Source organism: Triturus cristatus, chromosome 2_1 (genome assembly GCF_964204655.1).
Source record: "Triturus cristatus chromosome 2_1, aTriCri1.1, whole genome shotgun sequence".
Taxonomy (NCBI): Eukaryota; Metazoa; Chordata; class Amphibia; order Caudata; family Salamandridae; genus Triturus; species Triturus cristatus.
In genome coordinates this window covers 1,189,491,535-1,189,514,602 of record NC_140581.1, presented here as the reverse complement: position 1 = coordinate 1,189,514,602, position 23,068 = coordinate 1,189,491,535, and the positions used below count along the sequence as shown (strand labels likewise).

The following is a 23,068-nucleotide window of genomic DNA, read 5'->3' as shown; positions in this document are numbered from 1 at the left end:
AATCTGCCCCCTCCTTGTATCTCACCTTAGCCAAGTCTAGGTCTTCCAATGTTTTGTTGTGTATGTCCTGCAGCTTCTGCACCAAATCATTGGCAGCAGGAGTCAGGCTGTCAATGGGGGCCCCTACAGGTAACAACCTGGGGTGGAAACCGTGAGAACAAAAGAAAGGGGTATGGTTGATGGAAGAATGCGGACTGTTGTTATACGAGATTTCCGCCACCCACACCCACTCATCCCATTCCGCTAAGGAGTGCAGGGTTTGATTCCTCACATATTGCTCGAAGCACTGATTAACCCTCTCGGTCTGGCCATCCGACTGAGGATGATGACTAGAGGATAGCCGAACATCGATCTGCAGCATGGCACATAAATACCTCCAAAACAGAGACACAAATTGGGCCCCCCTATCGGAGACCAAGACAGAAGGAAAACCATGGAGGCGGACAACCTGATGCAAAAATATAGAGGCCAATTCTGAGGCTGTGGGCAACCCAGTCAAAGGGCCAAAATGAACAGTCTTCGTGAAATGATCCACCACCACCAGCAAGGTATTATTCATTTGTTTGGTTACCGGCAGTTCCACTATAAAATCTAGGGACACCGTATGCCACGGGCCAGGTGGAGAGGTGAGTGGTAGAAGCAGGCCCACTGGGTTCTGATGGGACACCTTGGTTTGGGCACATACATGACACGTTCTCACATACTTCTCTATGTCCTTCAGCATAGTTGGCCACCAAAACCGCTCACGTATGACCTTGGTGGTCTTTTTTATTCCCGGATGACCTGACAAGGGGTGCGAATGATACCAGTCCAATACCTGGGCTTGTAAGCCGGGAGTGGGTAACACCACTCCTCCTTGAACGCAAACACAACCATCTTTAGTGACTGTCTCATTGGACCCTACAATTTCTTGCATGTTCTCTGAGAGTTGACCCCGTCTGATCTGATCCCTAAATCTGTCCTCCGTGAGTACCCCCCCTACGATGAAATCACGGGGAATGACGGGGGGAGCGTCTACTGTCTCTTCGGGTTGCTTAAATCCCAGCCGGGATAAGGCATCTGCTTTACCGTTTCTTCTCCCTGGGCGGTACTGTATAGTGAACTCATATTCGCAGAAGAATTGGGACCAGCGAAGTTGTCTCATGGACAGGGCTTTGGCCGACCTAAGGTATTGGAGGTTGCGATGGTCTGTGTATACTATAGCTGGATAACGGGCGCCTAGGAGATACTGCCTCCACTCCTCAAAAGCCTTCTTTATCGCCGAGAGTTCCTTGTCTCCCACCGCATAATTATATTCCGCAGGAGTGAACTTGTGGGAGAAATAAGCTACTGGGTGACACTCCCCAACCTCTGGATCTGCTTGACTTAGAACCCCTCCCACTGCCACTTGAGAGGCGTCCACCTCCACCACAAAGGGCAAGGCTGGATCCGGATGCCTTAAAACGGGAGCACGCGTGAAGGCCACCTTCAATCGTTGAAATGATGCTTCCGCTTCCTCAGACCATACATATGGAACTCCCTTTCTCAAGAGGGCAGTGATGGAATGCGCCAATGCAGAATATTTCTGGATAAAATGCCTATAAAAATTGGCGCAACCCAGAAAGCTCTGTAGTTCTTTGACATTACCAGTTGCTGGCCAAGAGAGAACGGCCTTGACTTTGACAGGATCCATACTGAGTCCGCGCGGTGAAACAATAAAACCCAAAAAAGGCACTTCTTGTGTATGGAAGGTACATCTTTCCAATATGCAATACAGGTGGTTATCGCGTAAGCGCTCCAACACCTTTCGTACGTGGCCTACATGTTCAGACATGGAAGAAGAGTAGATCAACAAATCGTCAATATAGGCGATTACATGTAAATCAAGCATATCCCAGAGTACTTCGTTTATGAAGAATTGAAACGCAGCGGGGGCGTTACAAAGCCCAAAGGGCATCACTAAATACTCGTATAACCCGTATTTAGTGCAGAAGGCTGTCTTCCACTCGTCTCCCTCCTTGACACGCACTAGATGGTAGGCGCCACGCAGGTCTAGCTTGGTAAAAAACTTAGCATTGCGTACTCTGTCAAGGAGAGAGGCTATCAGAGGCAAGGGATAATGGTTCTTAATAGTGACATTATTTAATCTCCTGTAATCGATACAACATCGAAGACCCCCTTCACGCTTAGGAATTAAAAACAAAGATGAAGAGGCCGGAGATCTAGAAGGCCTGATGAACCCTTTCTCTAACATAGTATCTAAATATTCCCTGAGGTATATGTTTTCTTTTTCTGTGAGGGCATAAACCCTACTGCACGGGATTCTGGCTCCTGTCTCTAGATCTATTCGACAGTCGTACACCCTATGCGGGGGAAGGACTTCTGCTTCTTTGGGATCGAAAACCGTGTACAAGTCTCGGTAACAGGAAGGTAACTCAGGTACAGGGTCCTTCTGGTCTGCCTCGAGTATCGATAGAGCGACCGCTATCCTGGAGTCATGGTGTGTAACCTGACGAAACGTGAGTGTAGATTTCTTCCAGTCAATGATAGGGTTATGTGTCTGCAACCATGGGATGCCTAAGAGTACTGGTATCTGTGGTGAACAGATTAAATCAAATTCAATATCTTCTTGATGGTCAGGGTCTATCTGCATGTGGAGACTAACCGTTCTGTGGGTTACTGGCCCTGAAATGAGGGAACTGCCGTCTATAGTAATACCTTATTGGACACGTCCTTCTTAGCACAGGGTATTAAGTTGTCTCTAGCCCACTCCGCATCCATAAAGTTCCCAGAGGCACCTGAATCAATCATGATAGCTACATGTAGACCTAGTTGTTCCACGGAGAGGTAAGCTGACACATAGAGGTGATTAGTGGGTTTTTGATCGTGTTCAGAGGAGGAGACTGTCAGTCCGGAATTGCCCAGGATTCCCGTCTCACCAAACCCCGGGCTTTCTAGTTTCCCGAGCTCTTAGATAGAGCCGGTTTAATCGGGCATGACCGTAGGAAATGACCAGCCTTTCCGCAGTATAGACAGAGCCTATTGGATCTTCTTCGTTGCCTCTCCTCCGGCGTTAACGGACCTCTCACTATGCCTATCTGCATAGGCTCACTCTCTTCAAGACTTTTAAAGGACTCTCCCTTCTTTTCCTTGGCAGGTACATATCGTGGTTCACCCTTCCCCTTCTCTTGCTTCCTTTCTTGGATACGGTGTTCAATCTTAACCACCAGATCAATAAGATCCGTACAAGCCGCGGGTAGGTCCACTATCTGGGAAAGGGCATCCTTTAAATCATCGCGCAACCCCCTGTAAAACAACGTGCTACGCTTTTCTTCCGGCCAATTGGACTCAACCACCAGTCTTTGAAATGAAGTAATGTATGAAACCAATTCCTGGCTACCCTGTTTCAAGGCCAATAGTTCTGTATCAGTGGAGTGTGTGTACATATGCCTGTCAAACAATTTACGGAACTCCCTCTTGAAGGCTGGGTAATTGTACAATAGAGGGTCGTCACGGTCTACCAAAGGTATGGCCCAGTCTGCCGCCGACCCGCTAAGGTAGGACACCATAAAGGCAACCCGGGCCTGATCTGTCGGAAAGCAAGTAGCTTTACAAGAAAAATGCAGCTGACAGTGACTAAGGAAGGCGGCACACCTAGAAGCATCTCCTGAAAACCTCTCGGGGGGAGCTAAAGGGATGGAAGTAGGTGTAGTGACCTGTATCACTGGGGGTGCTGCTTCTGACCTCCCCCCTGTAGCCGCCAACTCATGTCGTTGCTGGAGTGTGTCTATTCTGGCTGCCAAAGCCTGAGTTTTCGCCTGCAAGTTGCCTAACATACCGGCAACATCCGCAAGCGTAACTACTCCTAGTTCCATGACGCTCGGGCAGAACCCACTGTTTAAGGCTTAGCGTTCTGTAAGGATCGCTGAGTATGTTCCACAGGAGCGTCAGGAACCTGGAGATAAGTCCTCAGTCGTCCCCCATGGCCCTCCGACTCTATTAGACTCTAGAGTAATGGAGGACATGCTAGGGGAAAACAGGGAAACAAAACAAGGGTAGGTGGGGAGAAACGCAGGTTGTGTTGGTGGACCACGTCAGGTTTAAAAGGCAGGAACTCCCAGCTGTAAAATAAAATCTAAATTAATGTGCATCAATTTCAAGTGACCTCAATGTATGGACCCTCTAGGTTAGGGAAACCTACCACGGTTATCTTTCACCTCTCGTGGAACTTTCAGCACGGTTCTAGTTGCCTCACAATGCTAGAAATCCCTATGACAAGATACAAGTTTAATAACAAGCAATCTCTCTGAGACGGTGTTTAAACAAAGAATGTGTCGGGCTCACCCCGTCAATATCCACACGAACTGGGAAGGAGGCAAACTAACGTCTTCTTCTAATAATCTACTAAGGTGAGTGGTTTACTAAAGGGCTGAAGGGAGGAGATATTCATTGGTCAGAAATTCAAGGAGGATAATCATATGTAAACCCCACCCTATCTCTATGACAAGTGTTGCAAAGGAAGATTACCGGGGTTTCTGTAATGCACTGCTGCCTCCTAAATGGTGCGCGGTGGTCCACGCTAGTTAACGCCACCTACAATACATATAGGGGAACGTAGTGCGGGATATAAATCGGGAATACCTTTCTAAATTAATGGAGGATCTTTTATATCAAAGGACGAGTGATATTCAAGAATGAACAATAACAGAAACAGGATTCACAATAACAACGACAGGTTTCTCACCTGCCTGTCAATGACCGAGAGGCGCCTTAACTGCAGGCTCCACTACTATGAACAACAAAATATCAATGCACGGTTCAATACAGGAGTCCACACAGATAAACAGCGTGTGGAACGGGACCCACGGTAACACCATAGGACTTAAAACGGAATCCGAGACCTTACTTGATCACGGGACTTCACTCGGATAAAGCGACACCAACCAGATGGAATCGCGCGTCTACTGTTGCCGCGTCTGCAAACACGGCAACGCCAACGCCACGCCAGACAAGGAACAACGAGTCCACCAGCACTCGTTCTCTTCGGATCGACTACAACCGGAAACAGGAAACACTAACGAACAGGAAGTCAGGCAAACACCAAGGGGACGGAAATGGGGCTATGTCCAAGAACGCTAAGCAGCGTTTGCACGCCCTTCGCTCCTTATATACTTATGCACGTCTCAGGGGCAGGACCGCGGGGCATGACACCTTGGGGGACAATTTAACACCGAGATATATAGTGGTCAGAACTACCGCTGCAAAAGGGGCATCTAGCTCAAATGTCATAAGGACCTGTGTCTTAGAAATATTGAACTTATACCCAGAAAGCTTACTAAACTCAGCAACCTCCCTAACAACCTGTCCCAGGGTATACAGTGGATCTGATATATATACGGCCACGTCACCTGCATTAAGCAGTAACTCTGGGATCATAGCCACTGAACTTGGGCGACAAAATGCCGGGTTCAGTAACAGCGATCTCAAATATGGTTCAATATATAAAATAAAATAGCGGGGGAGATAGTGGGCATCCCTGACGAGTTCCGTGATGTGTCTGCAATGTGCTTGAGTACCTCCCAAAATGTTTCACCCTAGCACGCGGGTCTTTGTATTGTAGCATTTGTATGAATTTGTCTCCAACCCCAAAAGCGGTCAATGTAGCCCAGACAAAATCCCAAGCAACGCGATCAAAGGCTGTCTCGGCATCTAAAAGTATCATACACATCTATGTGTCGGTTTTTCCTCCAACATCGAATTCAGAGACTGCTGTATTTAAATGACTGATAGTAGCCCTTCCTGGCACAAATCCATGCTGTTGCTCAGAAACTATCATCAGAACGAAAGGGGCAAGTCTCATCCCTAATACCTTAGAAAACGATTTAGTGTCCAGGTTGATCAGGGAAATGGGTCTGTGTGACCCCTTGTCATCTGGTGATTTACCTTTCTTCAGAAAGGCCATAATATTAGTTACCTTCCAGGAGTCAGGGATTTCCGCTCCAGGAGGGCGTGGCTTGGCACCCACAGAACGTGGCGGCACCTCCGTGACCTCCGGTGAGGTGGCACCAGCTGGCGGCTTTTCTTCGCGGGGCCCGTGACCCGTTCCTCACCTGAAGTGCAGTTTCAGGACTATGAACTGCCTGACGTTCATTTGATAGTGCCGGCGGTGCACCACCAGTAAGGAATAACAGGTATTCCGAGGTTTTTGCTGCCTCCTCAGTCGCGCCCGCCATTTTGTCTGCAGTCACCTCAAGCCTCCATCTCCTCACTGCTCCCGTCTCATGTAATGAGCTGCAGCTAACATTTCTGCTCTACGCTTGCGTAATACTGGTTTATAATACTCTTTGAGTATCACTGGCACTTTCATAGTCTCTGTGCCATTGAGTTATCCCTGCCTTTGCTACTTTTGGAGATTCTTTCGGATTAAAGTAGATTTATGGGCAGATTAAGGAGACCTACCTCCTCTGCTTCATCTCCTTTTTGGAGGCCTTAATATGTCTTATACCCAAAGAAAATAAGTACCCATGTTTATGTAAAAGTTATAGACCAATTTCAATAGTGAACATAGATTATAAAATGTTCTCAAAATCCCTGGCTGTACGGTTAGAATCCCTTCTTCCTAATCTTCTGGGTAAAGAGCAATCAGGTTTTGTGAAAGGCCGTTTCTTCACAGATAACAAACGTCTATTTTTTTATATACTTTCCAAATCCTCCCATTCTTCCGAATCTCTAGCGGTTCTAGCTTTAGATGTGGAAAAAGCTTTTGATAAAGTCTATTGGCCTTTTATTTTTTCGACACTTAAATGGTTTGGCTTTGGTCCTAAAATTATTAACTTAATTTCTCTCCTATATTCAAATCCTAAAGCAGCTATATTTGCAAATGGCCTTACCTCCTCTTATTTTAACTTGGGAAGGGTCGTTAGTCAAGGATGACCCTCATCCCCCTTTTTGTTTAATTTAGCTTTAGAACCCTTCCTTTCTAGTCTTCGTCAAAATCCTGAGTTTCAAGGTTTTAAATATGAAAGTACACATATTAAATTGGCAGCCTATGCAGACGACATTTTGTTATTTCTTTCGAACCCTTCCTCTTCTCTACCCGCTTTTCTCTCTGAGACGGAGGCTTGTTCTTCTGTCTCTGGCTATAAACTAAACAATTACAAATGTGAAATTTTACCCTTAACTAAATTTACTTTTAAAGATGATTTTGAAGTAACTAATTTCAATTGGCACATTAACCATATAAAGTACTGAGGTGTTTATTTCACTAATTCAATTAACTCATCAAGTTTCATTAACTTAGACAAATGCTCCTTAAAAATGTCTTCCCTATTTGATAAATGGCATCCTCTATATTTATCCTGGTGGGGAAGGTTAGATGCAATAAAAATGATGTTATCTCCGATTGTTCTTTTTACTGTTTCTAACATTCCTGTTGCTATACCCCAAAAGTTCTTTAAAAAAAATAACTCTTTACTCTCTTTCTTTATTTGGAATGAAAGGAAACATGTATGTCATTGACAAAACTTATTCGTCCCAAATCAGATGGTGGTGTTAATTTTTCTGATTTGACTACTTATCATAAAGCCTTTAATTTATGCCAATCATCTCATTGGCTCACAGATCCCTCACCAGACTCACCTTTGTGGGTTATCCTAGAACACTCATATCTAGCCCCCTTCTCCTTTCAAGAATATTTATCATTTACTCAAACCTCAGAAGTTATCAACTTCCATTGTCAAACACACACACAAATTACTAGATACCAGCTTATTAGATAGATCCACCGACATGAATTCAGTCTTACAATCCTCCATATGGCATAACAACCGGATAACGATTAATGATAAACCTATTTATTTAAAATCATGGAGACAGAAGGCTCTTCTCTGGGTCCATCAGCTAATTCAACAAGGTGTAATTCTACCTTTTCACCAAGCGAGAATTATCTTTGGCTTTACTGTCTCATTCTCAAATAAATATCAGTTGCTGCACAAGATGCTTTGAATTTGGTTGTTAACCATTCTCTTCCATCTTCGAACCCCCCTATTACTACCTCTAACATTACCCATGACTTTCTGATTTCGGGCCCCAAAGCGTCAAAAATGTACACATATTTACACAAATTGACCCCCTCCAGTGATAAAACTAAAGAGGAAGTGGATTGGGAACGAGATTTAAATGTTAATTGGTCCATTCAAATATGAAACAAAATTTGGCTTAAGATCAGGAAAACATCTAGAGCAGCTAACACCATGCAGACACTTTTCTTTATTTACAATAGATTGCTTCTTTCCCCCGCTTTTCTCCATAAGATAAACATTGAATTACCCGATATTTGCTGGTCATGCTCCTCTGTGGGTGCAGACTTAAAGCACTTACTTTTTACTTGCCCACTTGTTCCCGACTTTTGGAAAAAAGTTTGGGAACAAATTAGCAGAGTTTTTCGTTATGTGGTGCCCTTCACTTTTGCCAATGTTTTTTTTGGGCTTCCTTACTGAGGATTGGTCTCAGTGTCCTTTAAACATGCATGTTTTAGATTTACTTTTGGGAGTAGCATTTCAACAAATTACCAAACATTGGAAGAATTTATCAGATTTCTCCTTTCAGGCCTGGTGGTATGCTGTATGTCACAATCATAGACTAGACACTGTTCATGTATATCCATTGCCTCTAGTTGTGAAACGCTTAAGTATATGGTCTCCGGTTACGACTTTAATCGATTGCCATGCTAAGCTTTCTCTTGCACGTAATGTTTTACAATAGGAGGTCTCAAAACCTCCTTGACATTCCTTTTTCTCTCTAGTTTTATTACTATTTGTATTGATACAATAGAATTGTATTGTTAAGTTTCAAATGAATGACCAGAATTGTTTTATATTTTCATATATTTTTTCTCTATTGTTAAAACAACCACTCATTCATGTATTATATTTTTGTAGTACAGTACATATGTATCCTTATTATATGTTCCTTTCTCTTCCCCCTCCCCTTGTATTTCAATAAACTTGACTCCTTTCAAACTTAAAAAAAAGGGATTTCCCCTCCATCATAGATATACTGTGCAAGCGTTAGGAATTCCCTAACTAGTATATCCTTAAAAACTTTATAGAACTCTAAGGGAAAAGTGTCCTCCACTGCCACCTTGCCCGAAGGAATAGCTGTGAAGGCCACCTCCACCTGATCTATAGAGAATTGAGCACCCAACTTGCCTACCTGATCAGCTTCTAGGTGGGGCAGCCTACACTTCTGTATGCATGTTGCAGTTTCTGACTGGCAGTCTACATAAGGCTGACAATAAAGATGCTGATAAAGCAGGGAGAACTGCTCTGAAACGGAACCAGGGCCTGTATGAAGATTGCCATCTATACCTTTAAAGCATTGTATCATACATTTGGACTGCATATCCGAGATTTGGTGAGCTAGAACTCCCTGTCATCACATTCACATTGAATTGCTTAATTTTTTGTCATACTTAGCTGCAATCTGCTCTTTTAACACCCGCCCTGGCACAGACCGCTTTTCCGTTAGTTGTGAAAAGATTGCCTGTTCGTCCATGCCTCCTTGAGCAATTGCCTGAGCATGAAAGATTTCGAGCTGCAGAATTTCTAGCCGCAGCTGATGTGCAGCGTCCAGAGCAGCCAAATTTTGTTTAATAATAAACTGTAGTGTGATACCTCGAGTATAACCTTTCAAAGTATCCCAAACAATAGAGGGTGTTAGGGTACCTGTATTGTTGGTAAAAATATCCCTTAATAAACCTGTAGTGTAAATTAGTAAACAGATGACAGGGAAAGGAAAATTTAGATTGTGTATTGTTGAGCTGAGCTTTAGCAATACCTTAGTGGGGCGGAGGGGCCAGGGGTCGGGGTCCCTGGACCTGGCATGGCGCAGATGGGCTCGTCTTAGGCGCACCTTCGGCGCGCCCGCTGCGTGGTCACTGCATCGGCCTGTTTAACCCCTTACGACGGGTTCAGCGACTAGAACACTGACCCGATAATGGCCGCCAAGCGGGACCAACTAAACGCTAAAACCCCCCCCCCCATGAGCATTGAACACAGCTCGGGCCACAAAATAAGAGGGTGAGTGCAATCAGAATTGGGCAATTGGACAATAGTGCAAACAGTTACAACAATATATGCATTCAATTTTCAAATAACAACACACTGGCAGTTTTTCTAAAAAGGAGGTAGATGCTGTGTTGAAATCAAGGAGAGTCAAGTTCTTCAGTAGCAAGCTAAAAACGGTATCAGGACCAGCTGCGCGGTTGCTGCATCAGCCTTTTTAAACCCTTACGACGGGTTCAGCGACTAGAACGCTGACCCGATAATGGCCGCCAATCGGGACCAACTAAACGCTAAAACCCCACACAAGCAAGCTAAAAACTGTATCAGTAACAAATTATCATCAGTTGGGTGCTGACAAAGAGCCTGATATACCAAGCTTATTGTTGGTTTCCTGCCTACTTGTAAAGACAGACCATTAGGCCAGAGTCTACAGAGTCCATCGGGTAGCTGCAACGTGTCAAGAAATAATCTCTGATTTGCAAATATTTAAACAAAAAGTGATGCGTATGCCCAATAGTAGCCTGTAAACCAGAAAAAGAAGAAAAGCCATTCACATCAAACACCTGCCCAATAGTCTGTACCCCATGTCGAGCCCTTGCCTTCCCGTTTGGATCTTGAAACAATGAATGGAAGGCAGGATTGTCCCACAGTGGTGTTGAATTATTTAAAAAAGAGATTGAATATTTGTCACACATTTCCTGCCAGATACGAATATCATCCATCAAGACCTTAAAGCGGACCCTCTTATAGTAGTTTGGGTCCCCCATTCGATATAAGAAAAGCCTATAGTCTACAACTAGCGCTAATTGATAGCAGAAATCTACTTGATCTGGGTCGGCCGGGACTAACAGGCTACACAGGCGCCCCGCGAATGCAGCCCAGAAATATAACTTAAAATCAGGAAGTTGTAGCCCGTCTCTTTATAGCCCCTCTCGTTTAAATGGAAGCTTCATAAATCAGATTGCTCGTCTCACTCGCCTGTGGCCTCATAAAAAACGTCCAATAGCTCCTTCCAAGCTCTTAAAAAAGGAGTGCAGGACCTGTAGAGGGATGGCCCGAAGCAGATAAAGAAATTTCAGGATGATACTCATTTTGACAATATTACATCATCCAATTATAGTGAGTGGTAATTTATTCCATGCCTTCATGTTGGCAATGACCGACATCAAAAGAGGCTCATAGTTCTGCTTAATTATTTCCCCCACCTTGGGGGACAATTTAACACCGAGATATATAGTGGTCAGAACTACCGCTGCAAGAGGGGCATCTAGCTCAAATGTCATAAGGACCTGTGTCTTAGAAATATTGAACTTGTACCCAGAAAGCTTACTAAACTCAGCAACCTCCCTAACAACCTGTCCCAGTGCATACAGTGGATCTGATATATATACGGCCACGTCACCTGCATTAAGCAGTAACTCTGGGATCATAGCCACTGAACTTCGGCGACAAAATGCCGGGGTTCAGTAACAGCGATCTCAAATATGGTTCAATATATAAAATAAAATAGCGGGGGAGATAGTGGGCATCCCTGACGAGTTCCGTGATGTGTCTGCAATGTGCTTGAGTACCTCCCAAAATGTTTCACCCTAGCACGCGGGTCTTTGTATTGTAGCATTTGTATGAATTTGTCTCCAACCCCAAAAGCGGTCAATGTAGCCCAGACAAAATCCCAAGCAACGCGATCAAAGGCTGTCTCGGCATCTAAAAGTATCATACACATCTATGTGTCGGTTTTTCCTCCAACATCGAATTCAGAGACTGCTGTATTTAAATGACTGATAGTAGCCCTTCCTGGCACAAATCCATGCTGTTGCTCAGAAACTATCATCAGAACGAAAGGGGCAAGTCTCATCCCTAAGACCTTAGAAAACGATTTAGTGTCCAAGTTGATCAGGGAAATGGGTCTGTGTGACCCCATGTCATCTGGTGATTTACCTTTCTTCAGAAAGGCCATAATATTAGTTACCTTCCAGGAGACAGGGATTTCTGCTCCAGGAGGGCGTGGCTTGGCACCCACAGAACGTGGCGGCACCTCCGTGACCTCCGGCGAGGTGGCACCAGCTGGCGGCTTTTCTTCGCGGGGCCCGTGACCCGTTCCTCACCTGAAGTGCAGTTTCAGGACTATGAACTGCCTGACGTTCATTTGATAGTGCCGGCGGTGCACCACCAGTAAGGAATAACAGATTCCGAGGTTTTTGCTGCCTCCTCAGTCGCGCCCGCCATTTTGTCTGCAGTCACCTCAAGCCTCCATCTCCTCACTGCTCCCGTCTCATGTAATGAGCTGCAGCTAACATTTCTGCTCTACGCTTGCGTAATACTGGTTTATAACACTCTTTGAGTATCACTGGCACTTTCATAGTCTCTGTGCCATTGAGTTATCCCTGCCTTTGCTACTTTTGGAGATTCTTTTGGATTAAAGTAGGTTTATGGGCAGATTAAGGAGACCTACCTCCTCTACTTCATCTCCTTTTTGGAGGCCTTAATATGTCTTATACCCAAAGAAAATAAGTACCCATGTTTATGTAAAAGTTATAGACCAATTTCAATAGTGAACATAGATTATAAAATGTTCTCAAAATCCCTGGCTTTACGGTTAGAATCCCTTCTTCCTAATCTTCTGGGTAAAGAGCAGTCAGGTTTTGTGAAAGGCCGTTCCCTCACAGATAACACACGTCTATTTTTTGATATACTTTCCAAATCCTCCCATTCTTCCGAATCGCTAGCGGTTTTAGCTTTAGATGTGGAAAAAGCTTTTGATAAAGTCTATTGGCCTTTTATTTTTTCGACACTTAAATGGTTTGGCTTTGGTCCTAAAATTATTAGCTTAATTTCTCTCCTATATTCAAATCCTAAAGCAGCTATATTTGCAAATGGCCTTACCTCCTCTTATTTTAACTTGGGAAGGGTCGTTAGTCAAGGATGACCCTTATCCCCCTTTTTGTTTAATTTAGCTTTAGAACCCTTCCTTTCTAGTCTTCGTCAAAATCCTGAGTTTCAAGGTTTTAAATATGAAAGTACACATATTAAATTGGCAGCCTATGCAGACGACATTTTGTTATTTCTTTCGAACCCTTCCTCTTCTCTACCCGCTTTTCTCTCTGAGACGGAGGCTTATTCTTCTGTCTCTGGCTATAAACTAAACAATGACAAATGTGAAATTTTACCCTTAACTAAATTTACTTTTAAAGATGATTTTGAAGTAACTAATTTCAATTGGCACATTAACCATATAAAGTACTGAGGTGTTTATTTCACTAATTCAATTAACTCATCAAGTTTCATTAACTTAGACAAATGCTCCTTAAAAATGTCTTCCCTATTTGATAAATGGCATCCTCTATATTTATCCTGGTGGGGAAGGTTAGATGCAATAAAAATGATGTTATCTCCGATTGTTCTTTTTACTGTTTCTAACATTCCTGTTGCTATACCCCAAAAGTTCTTTAAAAAAATTAACTCTTTACTCTCTTTCTTTCTTTGGAATAAAAGGAAACATGTATGTCATTGACAAAACTTATTCGTCCCAAATCAGATGGTGGTGTTAATTTTTCTGATTTGGCTACTTATCATAAAGCCTTTAATTTATGCCAATCATCTCATTGGCTCACAGATCCCTCACCAGACTCCCCTTTGTGGGTTATCCTAGAACACTCATATCTAGCCCCCTTCTCCTTTAAAGAATATTTATCATTTACTCGAAAACCTCAGAAGTTATCAACTTCCATTGTCAAACACACACACAAATTACTAGATACCAGCTTATTAGATAGATCCACCGACATGAATTCAGTCTTACAATCCTCCATATGGCATAACAACCGGATAACGATTAATGATAAACCTATTTATTGAAAATCATGGAGACAGAAGGCTCTTCTCTGGGTCCATCAGCTAATTCAACAAGGCATAATTCTACCTTTTCACCAAGCGAGAATTATCTTTGGCTTTACTGTCTCATTCTCAAATAAATATCAGTTGCTGCAAGATGGTTTGAATTTGGTTGTTAACCATTCTCTTCCATCTTCGAACCCCCCTATTACTACCTCTAACATTACCCATGACTTTCTGATTTCGGGCCCCAAGCGTCAAAAATGTACACATATTTACACAAATTGACCCCCTCCAGTGATAAAACTAAAGAGGAAGTGGATTGGGAACGAGATTTAAATGTTAATTGGTCCATTCAAATATGAAACAAAATTTGGCTTAAGATCAGGAAAACATCTAGAGCAGCTAACACCACGCAGACACTTTTCTTTATTTACAATAGATTGCTTCTTTCCCCCGCTTTTCTCCATAATATAAACATTGAATTACCCGATATTTGCTGGTCATGCTCCTCTGTGGGTGCAGACTTAAAGCACTTACTTTTTACTTGCCCACTTGTTCCCGACTTTTGGAAAAAAGTTTGGGAACAAATTAGCAGAGTTTTTCGTTATGTGGTGCCCTTCACTTTTGCCAATGTTTTTTTTGGGCTTCCTTACTGAGGATTGGTCTCACTGTCCTTTAAACATGCATGTTTTAGATTTACTTTTGGGAGTAGCATTTCAACAAATTACCAAACATTGGAAAAATGTATCAGATTTCTCCTTTCAGGCCTGGTGGTATGCTGTATGTCACAATCATAGACTAGACACTGTTCATGTATATCCATTGCCTCTAGTTGTGAAACGCTTAATTATATGGTCTCCGGTTACGACTTTCATCGATTGCCATGCTAAGCTTTCTCTTGCACGTAATGTTTTACAACAGGAGGTCTCAAAACCTCCTTGACATTCCTTTTTCTCTCTAGTTTTATTACTATTTGTATAGATACAATAGAATTGTATTGTTAAGTTTCAAATGAATGACCAGAATTGCTTTATATTTTCATATATTTTTTCTCTATTGTTAAAGCAACTACTCATTCATGTATTATATTTTTGTAGTACAGTACATATGTATCCTTATTATATTTTCCTTTCTCTTCCCCCTCCCCTTGTATTTCAATAAACTTGACTCCTTTCAAACTTAAAAAAAGGGGATTTCCCCTCCATCATAGATATACTGTGCAAGCGTTAGGAATTCCCTAACTAGTATATCCTTAAAAACTTTATAGAACTCTAAGGGAAAAGTGTCCTCCACTGCCACCTTGCCCGAAGGAATAGCTGTGAAGGCCACCTCCACCTGATCTATAGAAAATTGAGCACCCAACTTGCCTACCTGATCAGCTTCTAGGTGGGGCAGCCTACACTTCTGTATGCATGTTGCAGTTTCTGACTGGCAGTCTACATAAGGCTGACAATAAAGATGCTGATAAAGCAGGGAGAACTGCTCTGAAACGGAACCAGGGCCTGTATGAAGATTGCCATCTATACCTTTAAAGCATTGTATCATACATTTGGACTGCATATCCGAGATTTGGTGAGCTAGAACTCCCTGTCATCACATTCACATTGAATTGCTTTATTTTTTGTCATACTTAGCTGCAATCTGCTCTTTTAACACCCGCCCTGGCACAGACCGCTTTTCCGTTAGTTGTGAAAAGATTGCCTGTTCGTCCATGCCTCCTTGAGCAATTGCCTGAGCATGAAAGATTTCGAGCTGCAGAATTTCTAGCCGCAGCTGATGTGCAGCGTCCAGAGCAGCTCAATTTTGTTTAATAAGAAACTGTAGTGTGATACCTCGAGTATAAGCTTTCAAAGTATCCCAAATAATAGAGGGTGTTGCGGTAGCTGTATTGTTGGTAAAAATTCCCTTAATAAACCTGTAGTGTAAATTAGTAAACAGATGACAGGGAAAGGAAAATTTAGATTGTTTATTTTGTGTATTGGTGAGGCCGAATGTAAATAACATTGGGTTGTGGTCTGATACAATCCTATGGCATAGATCGATTTCTACATTTACTAATAAAGGCCTCCCGACGAGCACCAAATCAATCCTGAAATACTGCCTAAGTGGAAAAGAGTAAAAAGTCTATCCAGGATTAGCTGGGTGCAAAATCCTCCATACATCGTATAGCCTATGAAGCTGAATCAGCTCTTTGATTGATGCCCTAATCCTAATCCTAATCATATGAGGTGTGGATTTGTGATTGGTTGAGTCAATGTTATAGTCCATTACCCAGTTAAAATCACCCATAATAATCAATTCCCCCACCCAGTCTAAAAGCTCTAGTGAGAGCATATCCAAGACTTCTGAGTCGTCAATGTTTGGCCCATACAGTGCACAGATGACATATCTCTGGGAATACAATAACATTTGAGCCAGCACCCAACTCCCTTTTACGTCAGCTGCAGTTTTCAAGATGTTACATTGAATATATTTTGCAGCTAATAAAGCGACCCCCGGATAGAAACCGTTTGTGAGGTGGTGCTAAGTTGCTTCAGTAAAAGATGATCCTTATACGCCAAATGTGTCTCAGTTAAGGATAAAAGATGTGGTCTGTAAGTAGCTATTTCCTCCCTGACCAACTGTTGCTTACATCGCGAGTTTAAGTCAGACACATTCCATTTCATACATTTAATCCTAGCCATTAATCCAACAAATTATACTGCCTGATCCTGCACCCACAACACCACACAAAAAGGCCACTAAGAAGAAAAATAGTACGAATACTTTTAAAATCTGAAACATCCGAACATATTCTGATCTATTTTACTCCCCCCTCCAAACCTTAGTCACAGTATACGCTGTTCCCTCCATCCCGGAGGGATATAACATGACCGCCCACCCCAACCCCATCTCCTCCCCTGGTCCCCCCGTGATAGCATGAAAAAATCACCCCAACCTCAGGAGCTGTCGATGTCCTGATAGCCCAGATGGGGGCATAGTATTTAATGCAGCACCCGGCTTCCCGCGACACACCGGCCCTAGCCCCAGTACCCAATCAGCATTGTGAAAGCTGAGAAAAGGGTCAAACACTAGATATGAGCAGAGACATATGTGAAAGAGAAAAAGCGTGGAGGTTGTAGTGGTAGAAGAGAAAGAAGAATTCGAAATAGCACATTGTTGATATTGCAATTATTAACAATTCTAATTGGAAGAGCCTTTGAGGCGAATCAGAGCCTGCGAAGCATCAGACGCAGAGTGGCACATCTGTACTCAACCATCCTTAATAATTTTGATTCTAGCAAGTTCCTGGAGGAATACCTGAGCTCTGATTGCCTTCAAGTGATCATAAATTGGCGCAACTTCCTTCGTCAGTCCATAGTGGATACACAGCAATCTGAACGGGCTACAACAGACATTGCATCAACCCAGACAGGTGTATTGGGGCATGCCTTAAGAGAGATTGCCTGTCTAAGAAAAAAGTTTCCAACATAGATTAAGATTGCATGAGGCAGCATGGGCTTGGAGTTATCCATATTACGATTCAAAGGAAGATGGTCAGCACGTTATATCTGAGTGTCCCAATCCCAGTCCATCAGGTCCGGAAAGGCTTTGCCGAACAATTGCACAATGAATTGGCAGGGTCGCCCCCCTTCCTTACTTCCGGTATACCAAATATCCTCAGATAAATTCTCCTCTGTCGATTCTTCACATCTTCAAACTTGTTTTAAAGGCCCTTCAACTGTCTATCGTAATTGCCAATTCCTTTAACTGTAGCAGCGCCAGAAACGCGTTGTTGTAACTCTGCAACCTCCATGGTGAGGCTAGTGATCTTTCCTGCCATATCTGACACTGCTTGTTACATTTTCAGATTGTCTGCCCTCGACTGAGCATAGTATGACTGTGCCTCAGAACGCTGAATCTGCAGTATCTGCATAATTGCCAATAAGGATGGGTCTTGGATGTTTTCCTCTATGCCAATTTCCTTATGTACCCGAACATCAGAGAGTTCAGAGGAGGCGCCCCAGGATATATTTAAGGGTGATTGAGGGTGAGAAGTAGAGCAACTGAGAGGAGATTGTTTTTCTAAAGATTGCTTGTTCTCTGCAGTAGCGGCCGCCTAAACTCCTGACAGACGGGAAATAAGTGCATTCACCTCCCCCTTAGATGTAGCCCAATTCCTGAGTGGGCTACCCTATGCCCAGGAAGCACTTGACTTGTTTGTCTGCAGTTGCCTCAGAGCTTTGCCAGGTTGAAGTATTCTATGTGGCTCCGAAGGCTTCTGTTTACTGTTACCCCTGCCCGTTAAGGCAAGCTGGCCCTCTTCCTCCCGACTGCCCATATAGAAGTCAACCCCATCCTCTGTGCCAGAGGCAACAACAGATGGGTCAGGGGGCTCATGGCCACATATCTGTATATCCGGATCGCCGTCCTGCCATCCTAGCCCAGACCCTGACCCCCTGCAGTTGAAACCCATGACCCCCACTTCCTGGTCTGCAAAAGAATTTTAAACAGTACTTACAGATTTGGCGATGCAGTCCAGTGCGTGGTGGTCTGCCTGGTGATCTGCCATAGATATAGCATTTTCATTTGTGTACTGGAGCGTGGTACACAACAGGCTGTGAGATCCATGATGGTGGGGCTAGGAGCCGTCATTTTGACAAACCGTGAATAAATCCACAGACTGTCCTGTGACCATTGGCTTCTTTATCGGTAGCTAAGGGACTGGAAGAGGCTACAGCATTCCCTCCAGCCAAAACTGCTGCCCTCAACAACAAACAAGTGAATAATGCCCCCTTTCACACAACATTTAGCAAGACGGGGGGCAATGTGTTTTGCGGTGGGCATTTTGCCGCAACACCCATTTCTTTTTGTTACTGTCCCCTATTTACAAGAGTGGTGTAAATATGGGGCAGTGTAAAAAAAAAAGACCAGGGAAAACCTGGTCTTAACCTGGCGAAACGAGGAGAAATTATTCATTTCTCTTCGTTTTTGCTGTTTTTACGTGTGCTGCATTCTTGGCACTAGGCAGCTGAATTTAGCAGCAGTGCTAGGTAAAATGCAGGTGGGCGGCGTATTATTGTAAATACGGCACATCCCTGTATTTTCAAAATGGCGGAGCGTGGCGTTAGCAATCTTGGCTTAGCGCTGCGCTCATTGTCTTGTAAATATGCCCCTCTATTTTTGAGAGTGCTCTGCTGGGTAGTTGTGTGGCAATTAGAAAAAAAACTTCAATTGTATGCCAAGTCTAATGCTTTGCACTGGGTTTCTCACTTTTGTATCACAAACTCTGCGCAAAGCCTTGACATGGTATATGCTTTCCAGCTCAGATCAGAATTTGCATTGGAATGTTGGCCAAAGTAAAGCAAAGAAGAGATAGGCCCCATTTTGCATTAAGGGGCATTCTATCAGTGGTATATGTACGTTTCCATGCAACCACTATGTGTTTTGACGCAAATCCCTATCTGCTAACAATTGTAGATAGGGATTTTCGACAAAAACTTACGCCTTCTCAGAGCAGGCATAATGGAGGAGAAATGTTTTAATTCCTACACACTTTTCAAACTTCGTAGCACACATTCAAAGTGGGAATAGTATTAAGGTGTCCTTTTTGTACTGTACTTTAGGACTCCCTTTCCAGTGAAGGGATAAAAGACAAAATAATATTATTTTTATTTCAATAAAGGACTCCGAGTCATAAAACGGTGTAAACGTTAACATTAGTAATTTTTTCTACCGAGCGGTAAAATAAGTAAACATTCTATATCGTTTTAAAAAAAAATATTTTATATATTCATATTATTAATGTTCACAGATATGGCGATGAAGCTTCAGGTGGTTGTTTTATTGTGAATAAAGAATAGCTCTAAATTAATAAATGCATGCAATAAATGATATAAACAACCTTGGTGTTCTTCGAGGCGTCTGTTTAGGTAAAGAAGAAAAGGGAATAAAAAAGATGGCTGGCCAAAATGTGTGAGCCAGCATTATCAGTTTTGTATGTGCTCCTTCACAACACACAATCGAATTTTAGGCTACTATTGTCATGAGCAGCTTCGTTTCCCTTCTCCCAGCTGCTGCTGTTTACATTAGGGACATGCAAATGTAACCAAATATTCAGATCCACTTCTGATACGACCAAGGTACAGCTAACACGAGAAATTCAATGGACAGAGGTTAAGTTCGACACCTGCCTAAAACCCTAAACAAATTGGGTAGTTGACAGGACATTATTAACACGTTCTATCCAGCGGGCTTGTTTGTGAAAGGGAGTACCAATGACATAGTATTCTGAGCCATTTCAATAAACCAACAATGGCATTTGTGAAAATGCTATGCTACGTGACTAAGTACACAACACAGCTCTGCAATCTTGGCTGTAGGACTTCGGCTAAACAGGCCTTTCACCATACATTATTTGATTTAGCTCTGGGTAATGTTCCAATCCAGATGCGCTCTATAATACACCATTGGATACATTGTTGTAAACGAAGTCAGGGGACCCCAAGCCTCCTTGAAAAAATTTAATCTTAAGGATATTTTTCCTAAGATATCACGCAGTCGCCTTACTGCCCTGCGTGATAGGAAAAGGGCAGGAATGCGCCATACTTAACAATACACTATGAATTCCTGTTAATATGCTTGCCTAGTGCCAATGCAGGCACATTTGCACCATGGTGCAAGGGTGCCTGTGTTGTAAGCAGGATTGTTTTTGTGCAGGAAGGAACTCCTTCCAGCACACACAAACAATCCCCTGAGGCATTTTTAGGTCTCGCCTACGCAGCGTGCATGCGCTGCCCAGGAAAGAGACCTTTAGTAATCGGCACAGCTTTCCCGGCAAAAACGTGCACGCGTTGCATTGCTTCCAATGGCAACGCGTGCACGTCTGGCGATTCACTTGTGGGAGCGAGCAGTGGCGCCATATGTTATCAATTATCACACCTTGCTGCTCGCTCCCGCAAGGGAATCACGCAGGCCCCCCTCCTCTCTCCCCTCCCGCGAGGCGCGCTTGTTTACACATGGCTTTGACCCACCCCCACTCACCCCGCCCTCCTCCACCCTCCCTTGATCAAAGCACTCACAGTTCCCAAGCTTTATTTATGCATTTCGCCTTTGCTCATAACTTCGTGTCCCCTGCCCTTTCGATGAGTTGAAGTATTCAGTTTGATGGATTCCGGTTTACAGTATTCGTCTTTATGGGAGATGATCGTCTCAATGTGCAGTTATTTTTTAAAAAGAAAATAAAATGTTTTCAAAACAGAAACTATATGTTCTCTAAACAACAGTAGCTCATACTGTCACGTAACCCAGAAAACTACAGGGCAGTGTGTTGTTGGTAAGAAAGTGACTGCTGCAGGGAGAACTAAATGTGAAACAAACTTGTGAGAAACGGAAGTGCGCAGAGCTTCACTGGCAAAACTTGCTTGGACAAAGAGTCGACAAATGGGCCTGTCAGTCAGTGGCACCTCCCTACTCAACAGACTTATAGACATAGGACGATCATTGATGAAAGCGTGAGAGCACCATAGTAGAAAGAATTATCTTGCTGAGGGCACAGCCTTCACGTGAGCAGAACTAGTCAGCGGGCTGCAGGACTGAGTAAGGTTGAAAAAGGGGCCAGGCTTGTAAATTAGAGGACGGGAGGGCTCATCTCCTCCCCGCCTTCCCGGGTGCCTGAAAACACATACGTCTCTGCACAAACCATGCCCCAGGAAGGAAATTTTTGTTTCCGTTGTCAGTTCTGCCCTCCCAGTCTTTCGTGAGAGGCGGCATTACATGCAACTTAATTGTGGTCTGGCGGCTCGATTGCCGACTTTGGTGCTGGAAACCAGGGTTTGAGCCTCGGGGTCGCGTCCACATCCTGTGATTCTGGGTAAATCACTTAATCTCCCTGTGCCTGAATGTGTCCTTGTGTAACGTAACCGGTGCTCATGGAAAGCGCTCCAATACCTTCGGGTCGCGTTCGCGCCATATATATCTGCATTAAAAAAACTGTGAGGCTCTCCGCTCAGTTTTATGACAGCTCATACTTAACTTTGCTTCTTCCTGAGATTTCTCTGTAGATACTCTGCACTTACAGTTTGAGATATTATATATCTCCCTAAGATGATGTTTTTATTGACACTTCAACAAAGTAACTAAGGCCGATACATAGTGTGACCAAGATTTTAAAACCAAAAACGGGACATTTAATAAATTTAGAAGTAGGACTCTTAACTTTTGAACTGACCGAGGCCCAGAATGAGTTCAGAAAGAGCTCATGGACATAGAAAACAAGCATTTGCAATGCAATAGGTCTCGTATTTACGCAAGTTTGAGCTATTGGCATTGAAAATAACAATGCCTTTTATTTTTGGTTTCTTTTTAAAAACCTAAATAAAAGTCATTGCTATTTACAATGCCAATAGCTTAAACTCTCGTAACTGCGAGACCTATTGCAGTGCATATGCTTGTTTTATTTACCTACTAAATACATTCCTGGAGCTGTAGTCCTGGTTCCCTTCAGTTTATACCTTTAAACTAATACATATGCAAACAACGAATTGTAAAAGAAAATCCAAGCTTCACAGCATTGCGTCATATGAGATCATCCGGCAACTTTACTTCTGCGTAGTATTTTAGTGTCAACATCCACAACTGGCAAGTTCATAGTAAAAAAACAAGCAATGTAGGTGTGAGCTTGAGGCTACAACACCCTCTCTGAAGTCGGTAGAGTTCGATTCGGCTCAGAAAAACAAAAAAACATATAATCTTTGTTAGACCTGTCAGCCCTTTGGCTGGTCCCTCCTCATCATTATTTATTTTGTCCCACTTCTGCCTCAAACCCTGTTATAATTTTTCCTTTTTGGGAACCACCAGACTTTTTAGTGTTGATGCAGGGTCAGGGAGCCATTTTCCCTACCCCTGGAACTTCTGTCTGAGGGCCTGAGACACAAAATGGTGGCCACCCATTGTCACCTATGACATCACCAGAACTCACTGGAGGTTTCCAGAACCTCCTGGAACATTCTAGAATCCTGTGATAGTGAGAGGCAGTTTATAATGTTGGGAGGCCATCTCAGGGTGGCAGTTGGCATCTGACTGGAGAGGAGAGAGGACAGAGATAGAAGGAGGTCGGAGTAAGGCAGCAGGGGTGGAAACCAGTGCTTGGAGTGGGGGTCCAGAAACCCACCCTTGATGCTAGTCCCTACTGACCAAGCCCAGCCTAAAGC

The 23,068-nt window shown here is 43.4% G+C and overlaps 1 protein-coding gene across 2 annotated transcripts in view; it reads right to left on the bottom strand.

Moving 5' to 3' along the window:
* The window catches only part of HOPX (HOP homeobox), a 245,833-nt gene that overhangs the window by 84,651 nt on the left and 138,114 nt on the right, over window positions 1-23,068 (bottom strand). The window lies entirely within an intron of this gene.